Source organism: Schistocerca serialis, chromosome 5, assembly GCF_023864345.2.
Source record: "Schistocerca serialis cubense isolate TAMUIC-IGC-003099 chromosome 5, iqSchSeri2.2, whole genome shotgun sequence".
NCBI lineage: Eukaryota > Metazoa > Arthropoda > Insecta > Orthoptera > Acrididae > Schistocerca > Schistocerca serialis.
Window position 1 is genome coordinate 209,397,033 of NC_064642.1, and position 23,332 is coordinate 209,420,364.

Sequence of the window (23,332 nt, forward strand, 5' to 3'; positions counted from 1 at the left end):
TAAATAAATAAAAAATGCTCCTCACTTACTTCACCTCTTATCCACCAAAACTCCAATAATCATTATCATCACATAATCTTAATACTTCAATAATACCTCTTACGTCGATAGATATAAACCTTATCATCAATATCATTTACCTTACCTCTTGTCCACCAAAACTCCAGTAATCATCAACTTCACACAATCTCAATACCTCAATAATACCTCTTTAATACGTCGATACATATAAACCTTATTACCAATATCCTTTCACCTCCATAACAACTCTTTCCTCTAGTCAGTCTCCTCGAACAAGTACAGACAAAATCCTAGTGCTAACTTCAATTTATCATCCCATGCAATCTGAAGACACAATGTCCACACACAACCTCTGTGTAGTCCACCTGAGCCAAATCTTCTGCTCATTATGAATTATAAAATACATTTTGGTTACCTCGTCCATCATAAAATAAAAGAAATGCATGCATGACCTCTAACAGCCTTCAGTTTGAATAACTTTCAGTAAGTAGGTGCGAGTACGTAGTATGAAAGATCACATAAGACTTTGAGTGAATAAATCGTAATATTTCACAGTGTGTACACCACTTCAAGAATCATGGCAAAACAGAAGCAAACATGTGAAGTATTTCTTGTGTCAAGTGTCACTTGCTATTTCAATTGCTCACGAAGAATGCAGTGTATAACTGTCAATGGTCTAAACCTAGTGTTGGTATGTCATGTCGTTAGCTTCCTTCCTATTAGCATAAATTTATACAGCTTCCATAAAACCTCCAGCTCATATGACTTCAATGAAGTTTCTTGTACCAACGTCGTTCGTAGAATTATAGCAGTTCATTTTCTTATCTTAAAATATAAGGCACTGAGTGTAAGCAAAACATGCAATAGCGAGTAAATATACCAGTAGAGAACAGATTGTCAACAAGTGGTTGCAGCACAGTCCCTATAACGAGTCTCTGTCAAGCGAACAATCTATAATTAATATCCTAGTGTCACCTAAACTCCATGTTCGTACACCGCATATCAGCATTTCTATATACCAACTTAAAGAGTAGTTATGACAGCAAAACAGAAATGTGTAAATATGCAATCCATACGCAAAGCAGCAAATATATATCTTACATAATAAACAGGTCATTAGCATCATATCAGCATAAGCAAACAATGCAATCTTAATAAATGCAATCTTAATAAAATGCAATCTTAATAAATAAACATGAAGGCGCAAGCAGACACAGCACCAAGAACAACCTACATACGCAACCATATCAGCACAATTAATCATGTGACAATTATAATTTAAATAAGTAAGCACAGCAGGCACATAATAAAAAAAAATGTGACATCAGTGAAAAAGCATAGCAGCCAAGCGATGCATAATATACACAAGTAACATAATATACACAAGTAACAACCCTGTTCATTAATAAAACATTGTCAAAATCAGCAAATGTAAGCAAGCACGTCGCTTCAGAAGTAAATTCATAGAACATAAAATTAGCACAAAGTATAAATCACGTAATCGCGAGCAGCAAATTACGTCTAAAGTACGTACCTAAGTGGAACTATGTTACCTGAAAAACAAACTCAATTAATAGTTACCTTTTTAGTTTATTAGTTTCTTCTTCGAAATTACATTCTTCCTGAAATTTTCTCGATAGCAAGTCCTCTTAACGTCGGATACACACAGAATTTACCCGAAGTTCTTAAATATTTTATACAACTTTATCCTGAAAAATACTGAACGTTAATAACATAATCTATCAAGTCACTATAGCTTTATACTGAATTTAATCAGAGAAATTAGACTGTGTATTTGTTTACGGCTGTCAGTGCATTCGAACTGAGCGCTCGATCAGCTGTAGGTACGCGTGACGTAGGAAGTAATTGTTTGCGGTCAACGACAGCCTTATGCGGCGCGCAGACTTGACTGTTGCTTTGAGTATGTGCCGCCGCCGGAACACGGCGCGGTATCCTTGTACTCTCCGTGTGTTTACGTATAACTGTTGGTTCCTCGGAAGTATGTCATTCCACAAAAATTTTAACGTTCGATATGTGATGTATTCCCTTAGAGCGCCGAGATTTAAGAGTTTCTACTTCGACAGTGTTATCATGAATAATTTTGCGAACTCCATATGGACCGTTATAAAGCAGAAAAAATTTGCGACACAAGCCTTTTCCTTTGTGAGACAAACGGTGAGACTTAATTAACACCTTTTGACCAACTGACAAGGTTTTTAAACGACCAGGACGTTTAGCTGATTTCTCTCTTCTAGAAGCCGCAGATGCAATATTTTGCAGAACCAGGTTCACAACTTCAGAATGCCGCAGTTTCCGTGAAGGCGGAAAAGGAACCATTTCAGAAATGCGATTTGTCGGTGCTTTGTTTTTTAATATCAATATAGGCGGTAAAGAAGTTGAATCATTAGGGAGTTCATTCAGAATGTTTTGAAAAATATGAAGATACTGATCCCAAGCTCTGTGATTCTGATGACAATAAAGTCGACACAATTTATTGATTTCCTTCATCCATCTCTCTGAAGCGTTAGATTGAGGGTGAAAAAGTGAAATGAAAATTGGTTTAATCTTACGACGCCATAGAGTACGAATCCAAATTTTAGAGCGAAACTGTGATCCATTATCTGATATAACCTTATCAACATGACCCACTTCTTTAAGAAAATGTCTGATGAAAGCATTAGATACTGAACGAGCTGTTGCTTTGCGTAAAGGTGTAAAACACACATATTTTGATGTCAATTCCACTGCTACCAAAATGTGCGCAAAACCATTAGTAGAACGAACCACTGCACCGAACAAATCGACTGCAGCCATCTCCTTTAATTTCGCTGGAATGATAGGAAACAACGGTGCTCTGTGAGAAATAGTTGGCGGCTTAGCCTTCTGACATAATTTGCATTTGGCAAGAACAGATCGAATACGTTTTTCCATATTACTGAAGTAGCAATTTTCTCGTAATTTATGAAAGCATTTGCTGGGACCAAAGTGTTCATAACTGAAATGTGTATACCAAATCAATTTATTAACCCACTCATCAGGAATGCAAACTAACCAAACAGAGTTGTCGACCGATTTTCGTTTAAAAAGAATATCATTGCGAACTAAATAGTACTGTCTAATCGCTACGCTTTCCCTTCTCCTCCACTTCTCCTTAATGTCCTTCCAGACTGGATCCTTATTTTGCTCCTTAGCGATGTCCTGGAGCGAAGACGAAATAAAATTTTCGAACGCAACACCTTGAATATACATCAAACAATAATTGTTTTCTTTGCAGTCCTCTTCAGCACTTTGTTTCAAACCCATAGGTGCACGTGATAAAGCATCAGCAATAATATTCGAAGAACCCTGTATGCAAACAATACTAAAGTCAAATTCCTGTAGATACAGCTCCCATCGTGACAATCTTACATGAGTTAATTTTGTTGACATAAGAAATTCCAGAGCTCGATGATCGGTGTAAACCTTAGTATGTCTGCCGTACAAAAATATGCGAAATTTTGTGAAAGCCCATACAACAGCCAAAGCTTCAAGTTCCGTAATCGAATAATTCTTTTCTGATTTAGAGAGAACACGACTTCCAAATGCAATAGTTTTCTGTACTACAACGCCGTTTTTTCTATCTCTTGAAATATGTGTGCACCTAAGCCTTTATATGATGAGTCCGTCGCCAAACAAAAATCTTTAGATAAATCCGGATGTGAAAGAAGTGGAGCAGCAACTAAAGCATCACGAAGTTGTTCAAATTCTGATTGAGCTTCCTCATCCCAACACCAATTAGATTTCTTTCCAGATAGTTCACATAAACGAGGTTTGGTCAAATCGTCCAATTTAACAATGCGTCTAAGAAAATTACAGACACCAAGGAAACTGCGAAAATCACGTTTTGTAGTAGGGACAGAATAATTACGAATAGCGTCTAGATTCTCTGGATCAGGAAGAATACCTTCTGTAGAAATAATATGACCAAGAAATTTCACCTGAGAACGACCAAATTCAGATTTTTCCAAGTTCACTGTAATGCCAACTCTTGCAAAAATACGTTATAATGAATCCAAAATTTTGTTGTGCTCACTCCAAGAACGTTTAGCAATAAGAATATCGTCAACATATGAAGTAATATTGTCACGAAGATAAATAGGTAAAATTTCGTTTAAACTACGATCGAATGCTGCTGAAGATACAGTAAGTCCAAACGGTAATTTCCGAAATTTATAACAGTTACCAAAGGCTAAAAAGTCAGTGTATTTTCTACAATCAGGGTGGAGTTCTATTTGCCAAAAACTTGCGCGCATATCAATCGTGGATAAAACTTTAATTCCATGGAAATGTTGAAGAAGTTCATCTAAATTTTGTGGACGGTCAGTTTCAGGAATGATGATATTATTTATCTGTCTGGAATCCAGAACCAAACGAATTGACCCATCCTTTTTAAGAACGACGTGTAGTGGGCTGGTATAAGGACTGACTCCTGGCTCAATAATGCCTTGATCTAACATGTATTGAAGTCCACTCTTAACCTTGTCTCTGTAACCCAAACGAATAGCGTACATTTTCCCCCGAAATGGTGTGTGTTCTTTCACTTTAAATAAATATTGTAAGCCTTGTATAGTTCCTGTGTGATGACTAAATACTGTAGCATGTGAAGTCAAAATTTGGTGCAGTTCTTCTCTTGCAACGTCATCTGGCACTTCGGCTTTCTTAACCTTTTCATTAATTAATTCTTCGCTATTAATTATATCATCCTTCGGGTATCTGTATCTATTGTCATTGTCATGAATGAACACGTTGTCGTCATAATGCTCAGCGAAAACATCAGAAGTAAGAAACCTTAAACATTTTGTGTCTGATTCAGATTTTGTTAAACACTCGAAAAATTTCAAAGTTTTCGGCATTCCGGCAACAGTCAAATTCACACTTCCTTCTTTAAAGTTCAAAATTGCCTTATGTGTGTTAAGAAACTCCATACCTAATATAATTTGTGTACTGAGTAATGGAACAATAATAAAATTAGCAGAAAATTCGTATACTTGACAAATGAAATTTAGATTGGTCTGTTGTTTGACTTTCACACATTTTCCAGAAATAGCTCCTCGAATTGTAGTTTTAGAAACAGGTAACACAGGACAAGCAATAGTTCATACACATATACGAAAAACTGATTCACTAATGACATTCAGTGGGCTCCCAGAATCTAAAACTGCAGTGAACTTATTCTTACCCACACATACTTCAATAACAGGATGTAAAAATGCGTCTACAATATTTTCCTTTTCGTCCAGCAAAATGTCTCCCATGTCTTCCAGGCGTACGTAGTGTAAAGTCGTAGTGTCATTACTTTCTGAACCGTCTATATTGCTGCCAGAAGCCGAAGCTACAAGTCATTGTCGATTGTTCGCGTCACGTCTTTGAGTATTCGCGTCATTTCGCGGATCAATTTCTACGATTTGCACTTGTCTCTCGGAATTTCTGTCACGCGGAGGATGCCAATTAGGTCCCTCCTGTCTGTTACATGCAAATTCTTGGTTGCGTCTGTTATTAAAATTTCTATTTTCCTGGCTATCTGCATGACTACTTCTTGTGTTATTTCGACTGTCACTTCTGAAATTATTGTTATATCTACTACCCTGGTTATTTCTATAGTAAGAATTCCTATTATTGTATGAATAATTTCTGTCTTGATGATACCGATTACTGTTTCCGTATGATTGATCATTCCGGTAGGAATTTCCGTTATTATAATTGTCTGTGTAATTTCTGTTAGACCGTCTGTTATTGTCATAAGGCTGGTATCTATTGTCCTGTCTGTTTCGTCTGTCATTCTCAAAATTACCCATATAACGTCCGTTCAGATCATTATCCCTTTTCTCTGAAAATCTATTGTAATTACTGTTACTGAAAAAATTGCAAGACGTTCCGTCGTCGTTGTCATACTCAAGTTCTTGTAGCAACGTCTTAAAAGTCTCAATATCGTCTTTACATCTTCCGGCTAAAGCAATTTGTCTTATGGATTGTGGCAGCTTAGTTAAACAAATGCGAATTAATTCAGTTGGGCTATAAGGGTTGGACAGGAATTGATTCTTTCGAATCATGTCTTCAAAGTATTCTGCTGGCGTGCGGAACTCAGACTGTTTAAAATTACGCTGCATAATAAGACTATGTTTGACTCTGTCTTGCGTGTTTTCGGACCAATATGCCGATAGAAAAGCATGATAAAAATCATTTGGATTATTACAACCTCTAATAAGTGCGCGCATCCGCGTCGCCGGTTCGTTTTCTAAATATCCACACATAAATTCCAGTTTGTGACTTAGTGGCCAATTTGGTGGAAGTGCGTACATAAATTGATCTAACCATGAACATGGATGTATGTCGTTCTTAGAATTGCGAAAGATCTTAAACTTCCGAACAGTTAAGAAGTGTTTATAGTCAAAGTTTTCTCCTCGTGGCGACAAAGACCTACCGCGTCTGTCCCAGTCCGAATGTCGATTATTGTCAAGTTCGCGCGCCTGGCGCTCTCTTGATGCTTCTCGTAAATGAAATAAATTACTTTCTTCAAACCCCTCTGCTACCTGTGATTCTAAATTTCTTCTACTGTCTTTTCCTACGATTTCACCTTCAATTTGTTTGACTTGCTTTCGTAATGCCTCAAATTCCCTTTTAACGCGTTCATTAAATTTTCCCTGATTTTCAACATGCTTATTTATGTTCTGGTACTCTTCGGCTTCCGCAAATGGCAATGGAGCTGTATCATCTGACTCTCTGTCCCCATTTAAACTAAGACTTGTCAATCTATCTGCAATCTCCTCAACTCTTTCCGATAAGTCACCTATTTGTTCTTTCTGTTTATTTACGTCTTCCGTAAGTGTCGCGACTCGGATTTCAGTATTGACATATTTAGTAGTTAACTGTTCGTATTGTTGTGTTATGTTATTGATTCTGTCATTTGGTACGGATTCCTCGATTCTCTCAAATATTTCTTCCTTATCGTGTGCACGTTGTAAATTTAACTCTGAAAATTTTTGTACTATCACGCGATCTCTTTCTTCCTGTTCTCTACCCTGTTCCTTGTGTCTAATTTCTATTGCAATTAATCTATTATTGTGAGAATTCAAAATCGGTTGTACTTCTTCTCTAATTTCTTTCTTTAATTCATCTTTCATCTTCTTGAAACATGTCCCTATTCGTGAGTCTAACCGTGTTTCCGTTGTTTCCATCTCTGTTTTAATTGTTCCTATTTGTGAGTCTAGCCGTGTTGCCACTGTTTTTAATTCAGATCCTAACTGTGATCCCAGTGAGTCTAACCGTGTTTCCATTGTTCCCATATCTGTTTTAATTTTTCCTATCCCTGTTTTAATTGTTCCTATTTGTAATCCCACTATTTTTAATTCAGATCCCAACTGTGATCCCAGATTTAATATTGCACCCATCAACTGCTCCACATTGACTGGTTCGAAATTCCTTTCGCCCCTAACATTTCCCGCGAAACCAGCTTCCTTCGTCATAGCTGTAAAGCTATCTGTGTTCGATACTATTCCAGATTCTTCTGTCATTAATCTCGTATTCTGAAAACTTTTTAATTGTGAAAAGTTTTCAACTGGTTCTGGACTATTTTCCCTGCTTATTAAATTGTTTCATACTTCATTATTCATCATACTGTTTTCCTCTGTTGGCGAGTTCGCCATGTTAACAATTTCGTCATTCTCACTATCCATCATTTTTGCCTTTTTCATCGATCGCGTAATCATTTACAAAACATACAAAACTCGTCACTATACGAAAAATAAACACAATATGACGCTTTATCACCAACAATACCATTCACGCAAAATGATTCCCTCAAACACGATTAACGAACAATTGAAATCTTCATAATTGCACAAAATTGTCAAACGCGTATACAAGACATCAAAAATTAAATTCTGGAAAAAAAAAAAAAAAAAAAATTAGAAGAATGACAATTCCCAAATCTACACAAGCAATATAGACTACAATTACTAAACTACAAATTACTATAACAATACTACTGTCTGCTATTTTTACTATCAGAAGAATTCCAAGGGACGATCCGAAGCAACGGTCGCCACGTGCATGGGGGCTTAATTATATAGAATGCAAATAATTTTAATTTTTTTTTAGTCGCTGTCTGTCCGGTTACGCAGTCTCGTAACCGGTTGGCCCTGACTAGTATTCCTCCGCAATCTGACTGCATAGAATAACAACAAAGAATGAAAGAAAATTTCCGTTAACACAATTAATTAATTAAGTCCCCAGCAACTATAAAACCTAGGAAACAACAAAACACAAGTGTAGCTGTTCTGTGTGTGGAAGTATGATTCAACGTACACATCTGGCACGGTTCTTCCTCAATAAGACCAGATATTTTAAACACCATTTATACTGAAGTAATTAAAAAAAACAGAAATACTATAATTGCACATAGAAACCAGAAATACAGTCTAATACAAGAACACGAGCCATATGCTTTGTTGACTGAACCTGTGACCAAGAGGCATTATTGTTTAAGACATTGAAATAATAAAAAAAGGGAATTTTTTTACCTTCATATATATTGACGAAAAGCACACTCTGATAATTACAGCATCCCCAATCCAACAACACCTGGAGTCTAGCCCATCAAAACAATATGACAAGTTCTGAACAAGCACTCACTACCGCAACTTCTCAACTACGACTTGCTACTGCAACATCTCAACAAGCACTGCCTACTGCTACTTCTCAATAAGCACTGCCAGTGGAGGCGGCGGAATAAAACTCTTTGGCGCAATCTCTGGCGCTGTGGCTCAGTGTAGCCACATTTCAACGTTACGTTAATAAACTCAAAGACAGTTCATAATTTCGAAGCAAGCGTTTCTGTGTTATATATGATACGCAAACACCGCCGAGGTTTTTTCTCATCCATATTCTCACTGACATGATGCGGTCTGACACAATTTCCTACCTTGTGCCAGTACATACGTATACAATTTTTTGTTGGATCTGTTCTAGTTTCTTTCTCCCTCTACAGCTTCTGATCTCTAGTTCTAGTACCGTGGGAGTTTTTCTCTCATGTCTTAACACATAGCGTATCATATTATCGCTTCATCTACTTCCGTTTTCATACATCCCTGTCCTGTGGAGAACCTTATTTTTTATCTCATCATTCCTGCTAACGTTAAAAATATCTCTATTACATCATACCTCAAACCCTTCGATCTGTTTCTTTTGGCTTTCTCTATTTAGTGACGTGCTCCGAAAGAATATTCTCATACAGTTCTTCCTAACTTAAAGCAAATGTTTGCTACCACTGGATTGAACTTCGGCTGAGATTGTCCTATCCTGACATTCTCAGTGCTTCTTCCGTCATGCGTTATTTTGCTTCCAACGTAGCAGATTTCTTGCACTTTCATGCCGTGAGGTCCCCAATTTTGATGTTAAGATTATCGCAAATCATAGTTCTGTCAGTCATCAACATCTTAGTCATTCTTCGATTTATTCTCTGCCCATTATTTCCACAGTGGAAGAACGTATCATTGATCCTTCCACCCTCAATTTTAATCCTATTCCTCAATCTTTCTTCAGTTCCCATCACTGTGTATTCGATGTACAGATAGAACACTAGCAGGCTGCAGCCTTGCCTTAAGTCCTATTTAATGTAAGAAATGTCTTGGTCCTCCGTTCTTACTGTTCCCTCCTGGTTTATATGCATCGATATTTCACGGTAACACATATCTACTTCATGTAAATTTTAATTATATTGCTTCGTTTTTACGTTGTCCAACTCTTCTTATAGATCAACAAATGCTAAGGAGGTGTATTGACGATTCTGATCTTGCTTTCACTATCAAGAACAACATAAGGCGCGCTCTCTGTTTTCTTCTTCTTCTTCTCTAAAATGCAAACTGAGGTTTCATGAAATTTGTTAGGACGACGCATTTCGGCAGCACGCTGCCATTATCAGATACTTTGCAGTTACATGTACAATGATCTGAAGAGCGATTAGATTTATTTGGTGGGTATCGTACTAAATACCTAAATTTATTTCTGTACTTATATATCTATATGTTTCAGTGAATACCTTAAGTGAATTGTGTTTAAATCAACTCACTGATTTCTTACTTACATTCTTCCTGAATACTTGTGTTTGTGTATGTATGTGTATGTGTGTGTGTGTGTGTGTGTGTGTATGTGTGTGTGCGTGCGCGCTTTTGTGTGTTTGTGTGCGTGTGTGTCTCACGCACAATCGGATCGAGATATACTCGTAACTCGTGTTTACCACACGCTGCTTGTACACATCGTTGAGTTAGGTGTTTACACCCACGGAAAATCTATGAAAGGCTATTGCCTTTACGTACCTTTTGCTTATTTAGCATTGTGAGCGTATTTTGATATTTCATAAATAATTACTATTTCCGTCTTGAAGTTACTTCTGTTTTTAGAGATGCCCTAATTCAGAAAGCGGAAGGATATGAACGACTCTGCAATATTTTTGGAGCACTTCCGAACCGTATTCATATATTCACAGTGGGAATGAAGAACTGGATGACTGTGAGAGGGGTTGCATTTACGGTTCTGCGTAAGATTCCACTGATAATGATATTTTTAAATCTGTGAAGGAGCATAAGAAAATAGGGCTACCGTGTGAAGGTATTCCTGTAGTCTTCACATTTCCTACACAATATGTCTCTGTACCCTATGTGATTAGCATGATGTCTGGTGACGACGTGATTGAACTGCCTTGCAAGAAGTTGTGAAGTTGTGTACGTCTCAAGATCAAACCTCAGTGAAACGCAATACGTCGGGTAAGTCACTCATGTGGTCTCCTGTTACGCAAAGACACATGAAGAAATTCATTGGCCTAATTCTTTTGATGGGATTAACAAGTAAAGATGGATAGAAAGATTACTGGTCAACAGACCGTCTGATAGCTGCCCCAATATTTTGACAGTCCCAATAGATTTGGACAGATTTTGACATTCCGGTACTTATAACGGGTACACGAAACTGAAGAGTAGTTCCGGGAGACTCTTCAAAGTTCAAACAATGGTCTTCGGACGAGGGGATGATTTTCTGGAGAGGACGCCTGAGGTTTCGAACGTATAACCCTGAAAAAATTGTGGGCTGCATGTTGGGGTGGTGTGCGAGAACGACACAGTCTATATCTGCAATGTTGAAATTTACGCAGTGGAGGGAAAAAACTGGAAATATCTGTTATCTCCATTTCCCTTATCATGGTAGGTAGAATCATGTCTACCAGTATAATTACAGTAACAATGTCTCTAATGCAGAGTTATTACTGAAAAACAAAACCAGAATTTATGGTACTACTACCGTGAACAGAGGATTGCCGCAAACTCGGAAAACCAGAGCATCCAGAATGAAGAAAGGTGACAAAGTTTTCTGTAGAAAAGGTGACAGTCTTCTCCTCGTATAGAAACTCAATCGGGCTGTCAGAATATCAACAATTTATGATGATCCTCTCTCAAATACAAGGACCAAAAAAATGGGAGAGGACACAGTAAATCCTGTGTACGTAAATCAGTACAACGCCCATATGAAAGGGGTTGATCACGTGGATTAGTACCTTTCCTGTTATCCCATTCCAATGAAATCAAAGAAATGGACAAATATGTCTCGTTTATATAATAAACTGAGGACTCTTGTGTTCGTTTGGAATTTACAGTAACTTGAGTCCAGAGAAAAAAATTAAGTATAAACAGTTTCTCGTTTCGGTGGCGAAATAATGGCTTTCCAATGTTGATAATGAAGTCTCTCTGGACCCAAAGAGGGATATGCCAAGGCCATTCCCTGAAAGAGTAGGGACAGCATCGCATGAAGATCCACCGGAAAGCGTGTCAGGTGACGTGAAATAACGTGAAATTGTGTCCATTTCAACCATTCGAAAGAAAAAATTTCCTACCAGAGACTGTAGCGTGTGTGCTCTCTGTGGAAAACGTAGTGAAGCAAGGTATATTTGCAAATTTTGTGTGGTTCCGCGTTATAGAGAGAAATGTTTTCATATTGTCATACATTAAAAATTCACGAAATATTACTAACGATAAAACATAATGTCTTCTCGATAAATCAAACGAAATTGTTCAGTTATACAAACATGTTTAGAAAAATCAGAACACCTTGAGCAACTAGAGATAGAGTTTTATATTCATGGGACATACACATTAATATTTTCTGAAAAATAAAATGATTGGCATTTAAATCATGTCGTCCCGTGGATTCAGGATCAATACAGATATCACGGAGCAATATTACCTAACGATAAAATGAGTCAACGGCACTCGTGATCGCTATAAACTGAAGGTAGTGGATCAGTGTGACCTGAGAAGAGTGCAGAATGGATCGCAGACATATGCGTGAGCCGTACGGTCATATCAGCCACTTTGAAAGAGGGCACATTATTGGCATGAGAGAATGTGGTGCATCCATCCGGGAAATTGCTGCTCGTGTGGGACAAAATGTTTCGCCAGTGCAACGGGTGTGTGCCGAATGGTCACGGAAGGCCATAGAACAGGACGAGATGAGTCAGGTCGCACCACCCAGACCCACCACCCCCACCTCCTCATCCAACAGGGCAGATCTGCGTTCTGTTCAGCACGTGGCCAACACATCGTATACTATAAGGGGTGACAGTCTGTCACCGTTTATTACGGCATCGGCTACTTGCGTGTACACTTCTCCGCCTACCTTTGACGGATGCACAGAAACATGCTTAGATGGCAATGGTGTATGGAACAACATGACTGAGGACAGGAATGGCATAAGTGTTTTTGGACGAATCCAGGTTCTATTTGTTCGAAAATGATGGCCGCATCTTGGCTCGCCGCAGAAGGGAAAGCGGCATCACAGTAACTGCATTCGCACAAGACATAGAGCGCCAACTCAAGGCCTTGTTGTGTGGTGTGCTATTGGGTACAACCACAGATCACACCTGGTGCATGTCCAGGACACTGTGACCACGGAGACTTACGTGAATGACATTCTGCGACCCATAGCCACACCCTTTCTGCACAACACACCACATACCATTTTTTTTTAAATGTGTGTGAAATCTTATGGGACTTAACTGCTAAGGTGACCAGTCCCTAAGCTTACACACTACTTAACCTAAATTACCCTTAGGACAAACACACACACCCATGCCCAAGGGAGGACTCGAACCTCCTCTGGGACCAGCCGCACAGTCCATGACTGCAGCGCCTAAGACCACTCGGCTAATCCCGCGCGGCGATACCATTTCTCAGCAACACAATGCGCAACTAAATGTTGCTGCTTTAACACTTTGCTGCTTTGTCACAGGACGTCACCATTTTGTCCTAGCCGGCCAGATCTCCAGACTTGTCGCAAATCGAAAATGTGTGGTATATAGTTAAACGATGGGTGCATTCGCCCCTTAAACATGCCGATGCCATCACGCATGGAACAAATTAAGAGGGCCCATGGCGGAATTTCTGCCTTTATAGGCAACAGGAGACATGCTGAACCAAGGTGACTGAAATGCAGAACATAGGAATAAACGTGTCCTGTGAAAATAAGTGTCCTATCTCTAGTCACTCAAAGAGTTCTGTTTTTTTCTGAACATGAGTGTAATATTTGCATATGTTCTGTGTGTCTTAATGCACTGCTACATGGGAACAAGTCAATAAATGGACACTGCAAAAATAGGTGCTTTTGTATAAAATGCACGGATTTTTGTGCGTACTACTATGGTGGATGATGATAATTGTATTTAAAAGCAGTATACAAATACGTCACCATTATACTTTATAAAAGCGGTATTTTTCCATAAGCATTAAAAATTATGGTTTCGTAATGTGGAGAAACGTTTTACGTCCAACCGCTGAAAGTTTAAAGTAGAAATGATGTAATGTTGATTAGGCGTAAATTGATTTATGGTTACATTCAAACAAAAAACAGAAAGCCCAAAAAATGACATTTTTTATATATAAACGACTATACCGAAAGACAGCTAAGTTTTTTGAGCTGCATACAAATCAGGCAGCACGCAATACCCAACCACTGCTGCCAGCTGGAGCAAAAATATTCGGTCGTTAATGTCTTAATGAAACAAGTATTCCATATTAGGGGTATTATTGAAGAAGTTTAGATTGTTACTTTGTAGCTTATAATTTCACTAGGCCATGAATGAAAATTTATGGTTGTTCATATACACTCCTGGAAATGGAAAAAAGAACACATTGACACCGGTGTGTCAGACCCACCATACTTGCTCCGGACACTGCGAGAGGGCTGTACAAGCAATGATCACACGCACGGCACAGCGGACACACCAGGAACCGCGGTGTTGGCCGTCGAATGGCGCTAGCTGCGCAGCATTTGTGCACCGCCGCCGTCAGTGTCAGCCAGTTTGCCGTGGCATACGGAGCTCCATCGCAGTCTTTAACACTGGTAGCATGCCGCGACAGCGTGGACGTGAACCGTATGTGCAGTTGACGGACTTTGAGCGAGGGCGTATAGTGGGCATGCGGGAGGCCGGGTGGACGTACCGCCGAATTGCTCAACACGTGGGGCGTGAGGTCTCCACAGTACATCGATGTTGTCGCCAGTGGTCGGCGGAAGGTGCACGTGCCCGTCGACCTGGGACCGGACCGCAGCGACGCACGGATGCACGCCAAGACCGTAGGATCCTACGCAGTGCCGTAGGGGACCGCACCGCCACTTCCCAGCAAATTAGGGACACTGTTGCTCGTGGGGTATCGGCGAGGACCATTCGCAACCGTCTCCATGAAGCTGGGCTACGGTCCCGCACACCGTTAGGCCGTCTTCCGCTCACGCCCCAACATCGTGCAGCCCGCCTCCAGTGGTGTCGCGACAGGCGTGAATGGAGGGACGAATGGAGACGTGTCGTCTTCAGCGATGAGAGTCGCTTCTGCCTTGGTGCCAATGATGGTCGTATGCGTGTTTGGCGCCGTGCAGGTGAGCGCCACAATCAGGACTGCATACGACCGAGGCACACAGGGCCAACACCCGGCATCATGGTGTAGGGAGCGATCTCCTACACTGGCCGTACACCACTGGTGATCGTCGAGGGGACACTGAATAGTGCACGGTACATCCAAATCGTCATCGAACCCATCGTTCTACCATTCCTAGACCGGCAAGGGAACTTGTTGTTCCAACAGGACAATGCACATCCGCATGTATCCCGTGCCACACAACGTGCTATAGAAGGTGTAAGTCAACTACCCTGGCCAGCAAGATCTCCGGATCTGTCCCCCATTGAGCATGTTTGGGACTGGATGAAGCGTCGTCTCACGCGGTCTGCACGTCCAGCACGACCGCTGGTCCAACTGAGGCGCCAGGTGGAAATGGCATGGCAAGCCATTCCACAGGACTACATCCAGCATCTCTACGATCGTCTCCATGGGAGAATAGCAGCCTGCATTGCTGCGAAAGGTAGATATACACTGTACTAGTGCCGACATTGTGCATGCTCTGTTGCCTGTGTCTATGTGCCTGTGGTTCTGTCAGTGTGATCATGTGATGTATCTGACCCCAGGAATGTGTCAATAAAGTTTCCCCTTCCTGGGACAATGAATTCACGGTGTTCTTATTTCAATTTCCAGGAGTGTACATACCTTTGGCGTCCATTTTATATTACGTATGTAGGTCATTCACGATATCCTGAAGTGGTTGGCCAGTGTCCTTAGTGCAGACTTTGTAAAGGCTTGATTATGTGTATTTGATGTCTGTGTGTTCATGTTGAGTCTCGGTATATATTGCAGTAGTGTACGTTGTGTTTTGAAAGCGGTATCAATGTTTAGCGATCTGAATATTTTTTTTCTTTTTGGTAGAAGAGTTTGCTTGTGAATGGTATGCAAACAGATGGTTCCTTTCTTATTATTTTCTGTGTAAAAATCGGTTCATTATTGTTTTTTCTGTATGATGTTGTCAGTAAGTATGTCACCATAGGCATTTACAGCAGCTATTGCTTTGATCATGCTGAGTCCATTTAGCTTCACATATTTCGGTATATTGTTAATTTATAGATGTTGACCATCCAACTACAACTGGATGTAACACATTTTACGTGCTATATGCTTTTCGCCTTTATTCTCTGCAAGGCATCTTCAGTGGTCTGGAATATGTATATAGTTTTGCTATGTGCTTTACATTTTAAGTCCGCTCCGATAGCTGAGTGGTCAGCGTGGCAGTCTGTCATGCCAAGGGCCCCCGGTTCGATTCCCGGCTGGGTCGGAGATTTTCTCCGCTCAGTGCCTGGGTGTTGTGTTGTCCTCATTATCATTTCATCATCATCAGTGGAAAGCAACGGGAAACCACCACTGGAATCACCTCCATAGACGCTCATTCGGTGGATCTCTCTGACGAGGCTTCCCCCATGAGAAGACCTGCCGCTAAGCGGAACACAAAGTTTCTTTCTTTTTTTACATTTTAGGACAATGTGTATGTATGTTATGCATAGTTCTGGTGGTTGGTTTTCCTATGGCGAAGTAATGTTTTAAATCCTACTTACAGATTTCGTGGATGACTTTCTACATGTTGCGTTTTAGTTCCGTTTTTGGCGGTGTTCTTCTCCTTATAATTGCCATTTGGGTTTTTGTTTCCCACACTTCATAGCACTAGGAGCTGAACACTTGTTTTGATTGTATTTTTTTGTTTGTGTTGGCGACTGTTGGATGTTATTCCCAAAGATCGAATGTTACTGCCAACTTTCGAGTGTGTTTTTTTTTTTTTGAGCTGTCTGTGATCTGATTGTGTATTTGTGTGTGCGTGTGTGTGGAGGGGAAGGACAAGAAGGTGGGAGGGAGGGAGGGAGAGGGAGAGAAAGAGAGAGAGAGAGAGAGAGAGAGAGAGAAAGAGAAAGAAAGAAAGAAGGAAAGAGAGAGAGAAAGGTATTTATTTGTTTTGATGTGGCTGTATGTGCAAGAGGGGTAATATTTTATGTTATCATTTCTCTTATTAAGTGTAGTAGGGAGTCTGTACTGATATGTGTTTGCTCATTTATCACATGTTTGTTTTCAGCAATGGCATTCTACATATGGAACTTTTCTTGCATTTGTATAAGGTATTTCTAAGGGTTATTTATTCTCATTATTTTCCTATCTTCTTCCATGTTTGTAGGATGGTGGTTATGGTGTCGTAAGTTCTCTAAGAATGTGGAATGGTTTTTTCATACTTGCAACACCTAATGTGTTCTTTGTATCGTGTTTTAATATTTCTGCATGTCATGCCTATGTATATTGCATCACAACTTCAACATTCAAGTAATCCAGCGAGGTGTACAGGGTAGTTTCAGTGTAGTTGAATGAACAGGACATACGTGTTGGTAACATGGAGCTTACAGCCAGACCTTGTGGCATCTTTCGCTGTTCAGCAAATCAGAACGTTGTCCACGAAAAGCAAACACATGAGCAGTTGTCTCACCCCAGAATTAAATATACCATAGTTTCCTCTATATTTGGGTGTCTGCTTTCTGCAACGATCGCCCTTAGGTTATCACAAACCACTACTACGAGTTTCGTTCCGAAAGTAATGCCTCCTATTTTTTTCTGGCGACTCTGGATGTCCGCGCCGTACGTCGTTAGTGTAATGCTAATGCCTGAGCCTTCCTCTTTCATTTGCAGGTGGTTTCGTTGTTCTGCGGTAGCTGGCGCTGGCAGAGGTGTGTTAGAAATGGAGTCTGATATGGACGGGCGTATAAAACAGCGATGCTTGATTGAATTCCTTACTGCCAATTGAAATCCATTGATTCTTGCTAAAGGTGTATGGAGACGATACAACAGACGTGAGCAATGTAAGGCAATGGGTACGACATATTCAAGGAGGTGAAAAGGGTGTGTGTGGCAAGCTACGGCCAGATGGACCCTGCACAGCTGTCATCCCTCACAATGAAGAGCGTCTTGATCAATTCATCCGCGTCGATCGGCGGATAACGACCAGAGAATTGCATGCAGAGCTGAATGTCGGCTGTAATGCCTTGGAAACAATGTAGGAACATCTTGGTTGTTGCAAAATCTGTGCGAGATGGGTCCCGCTGATGGAAATTTATCGGGATTTGCTGGCTGAAGGTGACAATTTTCTGAACAACATTGTCAGCGGAGATGAGGCGTGGTGTCAACACTACGAACCGGAACCCAAACGGCAGTCCATGGAATGGCGACATGCAAATTTTCCAACAAAGAAGAAATTCAAGACACTGCCCCTCTGCAGGGAAAGTGATGTGCGTAGTCTTCTGGGATATCCAGGGTATGGTTCTTTTGGATGTCCTGCAGCCTAGGGGAATTGTCAATTCAGCACTCTACGAGACGACACTGAAGAAGCTGAAAGCCCAAATTTCCGAGTGTAAGACAAGAGAAGAAGACCAATTTTCAACTGCAATTTGATAACGCCAGGCTTCACACCACTTCTCCGACTGCGCATCTCATTGCAAAATTCGGCTGGACTCTCTTACCCCATCCAGCCTACAGTCCCGATTTAGCGTCTTCAGACTTTAATCTCTTTGGGCTTCTTAAAGATGGACTTAATATCTTTGGGCTTCTTAAAGATGGACTACATGGTGCACGTTTTCAAGACTCGGATGCTGTTGTCAAAGCTGTAAGGAAGCGTTTAGACTCAGATGGTTCTGATTTTTACAAGTGTGGCATGCAGGCCCTGGTTCGTGATTGGCAAATGTTCATAACGAATGGTGGTGACTATGTGGAAATATAGTAATCTGTAGCTGAAATCTGAAATATTGCTCTATTTAGCCATGCTGTTGTGATTTACCTGAATAAAAATGGGAGGCATTACTTTCGGAACGACCCCCGTAGTTAACGCAATCACTGTTGAAAGAGTTCCTCTATGTGAGGTTGGCTCATTAATAGTGTGTAATTAAAATTTAAGTGGATTTTTAGTACTTGTTTGCTCTAGCGGTTAGAGAACCTTCTGGCGTCACGTCACGTCACGTCGTTCATAAACAGCCCTTTTCAATGTATCCCAGGCATGTTCGATAGGGTCATGTCTGGAGAACATGCTGGCCACTCTAGTCGAGCGATGTCGTTATCCTGAAGGAAGTCATTCACAAGATGTGCACGATGGGGATGCGAATTGTTGTCCATGAAGACGAATGGCTCGCCAATACGCTGCCGATATGGCTGCACTATCGGTCAGAAGACGGCATTCACCTATCATACAGCCGTTATGGCGCCTTCCTTCACCACCAGCGGCGTAAGTCAGCCCCACATAATGCCCCCCCAAAACAGCTGGGAACCTCCACCTTGCTGCACTCGCAGGACAGTGTGTCTAAGTCATTCAGCCTGAATCGGGTTGCCTCCAAACACGTCTCCGACGATTGTCTGGTTGACGGCATATGTGGCACTCGTTGGTAAAGAGAACGTGATGCCAATCCTGAGCGCTTCATTCGTTATGTTGTTTGGCTCATCTGTTCCGCGCTGCATGGTGTCGTGTTTGCAAAGATGGTCCTCGCCATTGACGTGAAGTTGCGTATCATGCAGCCTATTGCTCACAGTTTTAGTCGTAACACAACGTCCTGTGGCTGCACGAAAAGCATTATTCAACATGGTTGCGTTGCTGTCAGGTTTCCTCCGAGCCATAATCCGAGGGAATGCGGTCATTCACTGCAGTAGCAGCCCTTGCGCGGCATGAGCGAGGCATGTCGTCGATAGTTCCTGTCTCTCTGCATCCCCTCCAAGTCCGAACAACATCGCTTTGGTTCATTCCGAGACGCCTGGACACTTTCCTCGTTAAAAGCCTTTCCTGGCACAAAGTAACAATGCGGACGAGATCTAACCGCGAGATTGACCATCTAAGCATGGTTGAACTGCAGACAACACGAGCCATGTACCTCCTTCCTGGTGGAATGACTAGAACTGATCGGCTGTCGGACCCCTCCGAGTGCCTTGCGGGATTAGCCGAGCGGTCTTAGGCGCTGCAATCATGGACTGTGCGGCTGGTCCCGGCGGAGGTTCAAGTCCTCCCTCAGGCATGGGTGTGCGTGTTTGTCGTTAGGATAATTTAGGTTAAGTAGTGTGTAAGCTTAGGGACTGATAACCTTAGCAGGTAAGTCCCATAAGATTTCACACACATTTGAACATTTTTTGAACCCCTCCGTGTAATGGTCGTTGCTCATGCGTGGTTGTTTACATCTTTGGGAGGGTTTAGTGACATCTATGAGTAGTCTAAGTGACTGTGTCTGTGATACAATATCCAGAGTCAACGTCTCTTCAGGAGTTCTGGGCACCGGGATAATGCAAAATGTTTTCTATGTGTGTATATGCCTAGAGTAATAATTTAAAGCCGGTTCTTGATAATTTATTAGTAGACACTCTCTGGATAGTTCACGTCTGTCTTGAAGAGTCTGCCAGTTCAGTTTTTTCAGCATCTCTGTGATACTCTGCCACTGAATAAACAAACGTGCGTTCATTCGTGCTGCCCTTCCTGTATACGTTCAATATGCCCTGTTAGTCCTATTTGTTATGAGTCCCACAAACTTGAGGAATATTCTAGAACCGGTCGGACGAGTGATGTGTAAGCAATCTCCTTTGTAGACTGACCGCTCTTCCGCAGTGCTCTAACAATAAACCGAAGCCTACCACCTACTTCGCCCACGACTGAGCCTATGTGGCCATTCCACTACGTGCCCCTACAAAGTGATAAGCTCAGGTTAATAATACAGACAAAGGATACTACATTTCTTCGTTACGCAAAGTACACAATTTTACGTTTTTATTTAAAGCAAGTTGTCAGTCTTTGTACCGCTTCAGAATCTTATCAAGATCTAACTTAATATTTATGCAGTTTCTTTCAAACAGCGCTTCATTATGGATAGCTCTTCCACAGGTAGTCAACGGTTTCAGTGTACTAAAAAATGATTACACATATCTCAACCATTTTCAAATGAAATGAAGAAGTATTTATAAGATTCGCAATCACTGGTGTTCCTTTCATTTACATGCGTACTTTCATGTGTCACTCGTAATTTGAATTCATGTGGTTGTATAATTTGAATAGTGGATTATTAATTAGGTTAAGTAGCAATTTTTAAAAGAAAACTGTTCGGCAATACTAGACATACAGAACGTAAAGACTTTAAGTCTTATAACAAGAAAAATTGAATTAATAACATTTCATCAAGTTCAACATCAGCTACAACGGATGTCTGAACGGCCATTTTACTGTCACAAACAAGTAACTAGACGTTCATCACTTCCTAAACCGTTTAACAAAGCATCACTGTAATTTGTTTGAACAACTCTAAAGAAAATATTCATGTACATTAGACAAACTCCTTACTTTTACTTCAGATTTTCTTATAAAGACCGGCAGCGGTGGCCGAGCAGTTCTAGGCGCTACACTCTAGAGCCGCGAGACCGCTACGGTCGCAGGTTCGAATCCTGCCTCGGGCATGGGTGTGTGTGTGATGTCCTAAGGTTAGTTAGATTTAAGTAGTTCTAAGTTCTAGGGGACTGATGATCTCAGAAGTTAAGCCCCATAGTCCTCAGAGCCATTTGAACCATTTCTTATAAAGACGGTTTTCCTTGTGTTAAAACAGTGCTTAGGCTTTGTCAGTATAGCGCTTCAAATCCAGCAATAGTTAAACGATATTATGAACTGATTCTAAGAAACATTTGGCCCTCTTTGAGAGAAGAATCAAATTTCGTATTGCGTTACATTGCTGGTGTCGCAGTGGCGGACTTATCAATAGAACTACTGGACTATTTCCATGAGGAAATTTCTGAGCTAGCCACAGGTTGCGACTGATGAATCTCATTTTGGCTACAGCAAACGTGGCTATGAGGGGAGGAAGTATGTACTTAAAAATCAAAGTAAAGACACTACGACCACTCCTCGCAAAAAGATAACAATGTGTGTTCGAATCCAGATGTGCGGTGCCAGCTGTGCTCTGTAGCATACCCTCAGATGCTATAGTCCGATCTGCTGTGACCTATAAGAAGGGAAGCGCCCCGTAAGATCATGCAAATTAATTTTAAGGAAATGATAGTGTCGTGAAAATGGAAACGTCTTTCTGAAAAGGTAGTTAATAGGGGTAGCACAATTAAGAATGAAAGTGTGGGTATCGCAGCACACACATAGATATAACTTATTAATGAGAGGAGAGATCATCTGTCTCTAACAGAAACAGAAACTGGGCAGAGGGCTTCCACACTCACTTCGATATTAACCTCTGTGCGAGGGTGCTGCCGTGCTGAGAAGAGCGTGGGTGTCCTCTTCAGCCTCGCGTCGTTGCGGATTGCAGCTAGACACCTCTAATGTTTATGGTATCGATGTGCGCTATCACCTTTGGTGTGGGACCGCAATTTCTGAGCGACACCACATAGGGAAGAGGGGATGCGAATGCTTTGGCGGCTACCTGAGGCTAAAACTCAGCCCTAGGCTAGCAAGATTATGACCCTGCTCATTTCTTTGAAGAAAAATATTTACCTTTTGTCAGTAAACTCGTAGGCTGTTAGCTCTCCAGTTAGAAGTGAAAAGCAGGCAATAAACCGGACAGTCACTGGTGGTGCTGAACATGATCTGCAGTTACGAAACAGCATAAAAGAACGACTACATTGATCAAGAGGATGTGCTGTAATATTCTGAAATATGTTGCGTGACAGTTTTAGACAAATCCTGCGAAGTAATACAGGTCTGGCGTGTCCGTTTATTTGTCACAACATTTTCAGTTCTTAGACGGCTGTGGCACCTGCGTCTTTGTGGAGCAGCAGCGGCGGTGTGCCGCGGACTGACACCGCTGTGTTCACGAGGGAGCACGAGCAGAGGCCGGCTTAATCCAGCGGCTTGAGGCGCCTCCAGTAATCTGGCAGAAGGCGGCGCTGCAGGAGCAGCTGCGGCGCTCACACGAATGAAGTAAGCAGGCTTGTTGCCAGAGAACTCGACGCCAGACTCAGTATTCAAGCTAATCTCTTCCACCAACGTGGACATTTGCTGGCCATTCAGACTGCAGCAACAAGCAGAATAGCACATAATGCAGTTTTACTTAGTATACTTGTACACTGAAGTAGGAACAATACGTGCCAAGATCAGAGGGTGATACGGGGCTACAGGGTTTCGTAATTTTAGAACACAAATCATCAATGTCTAGGAGCAGCAACGCCCCTAACCCAACTGGCCATCGAGCCGAGCTGAACTTGGATGGCGGGTAAGGGTATATCGTGCCATAACGACACCATAGTTCAGCAGACTTTGTGTCTGGCGAGTGGTAGCAACCCGTGACAAGATGTTTTCGATGGGTAAGAGTTACGCAGTATCTTTTGCGAGGGAAACTGTCGAACAGCTTCTGCACCGAGGTTGGTCATGA

At 41.3% G+C, this 23,332-nt stretch overlaps 1 pseudogene; it reads right to left on the reverse strand.

Moving 5' to 3' along the window:
- The window catches only part of LOC126481854 (uncharacterized), a 90,172-nt pseudogene extending 67,216 nt beyond the window's left edge, over nt 1-22,956 (reverse strand).
- Nucleotides 22,957-23,332: the final 376 nt, after the last annotated feature.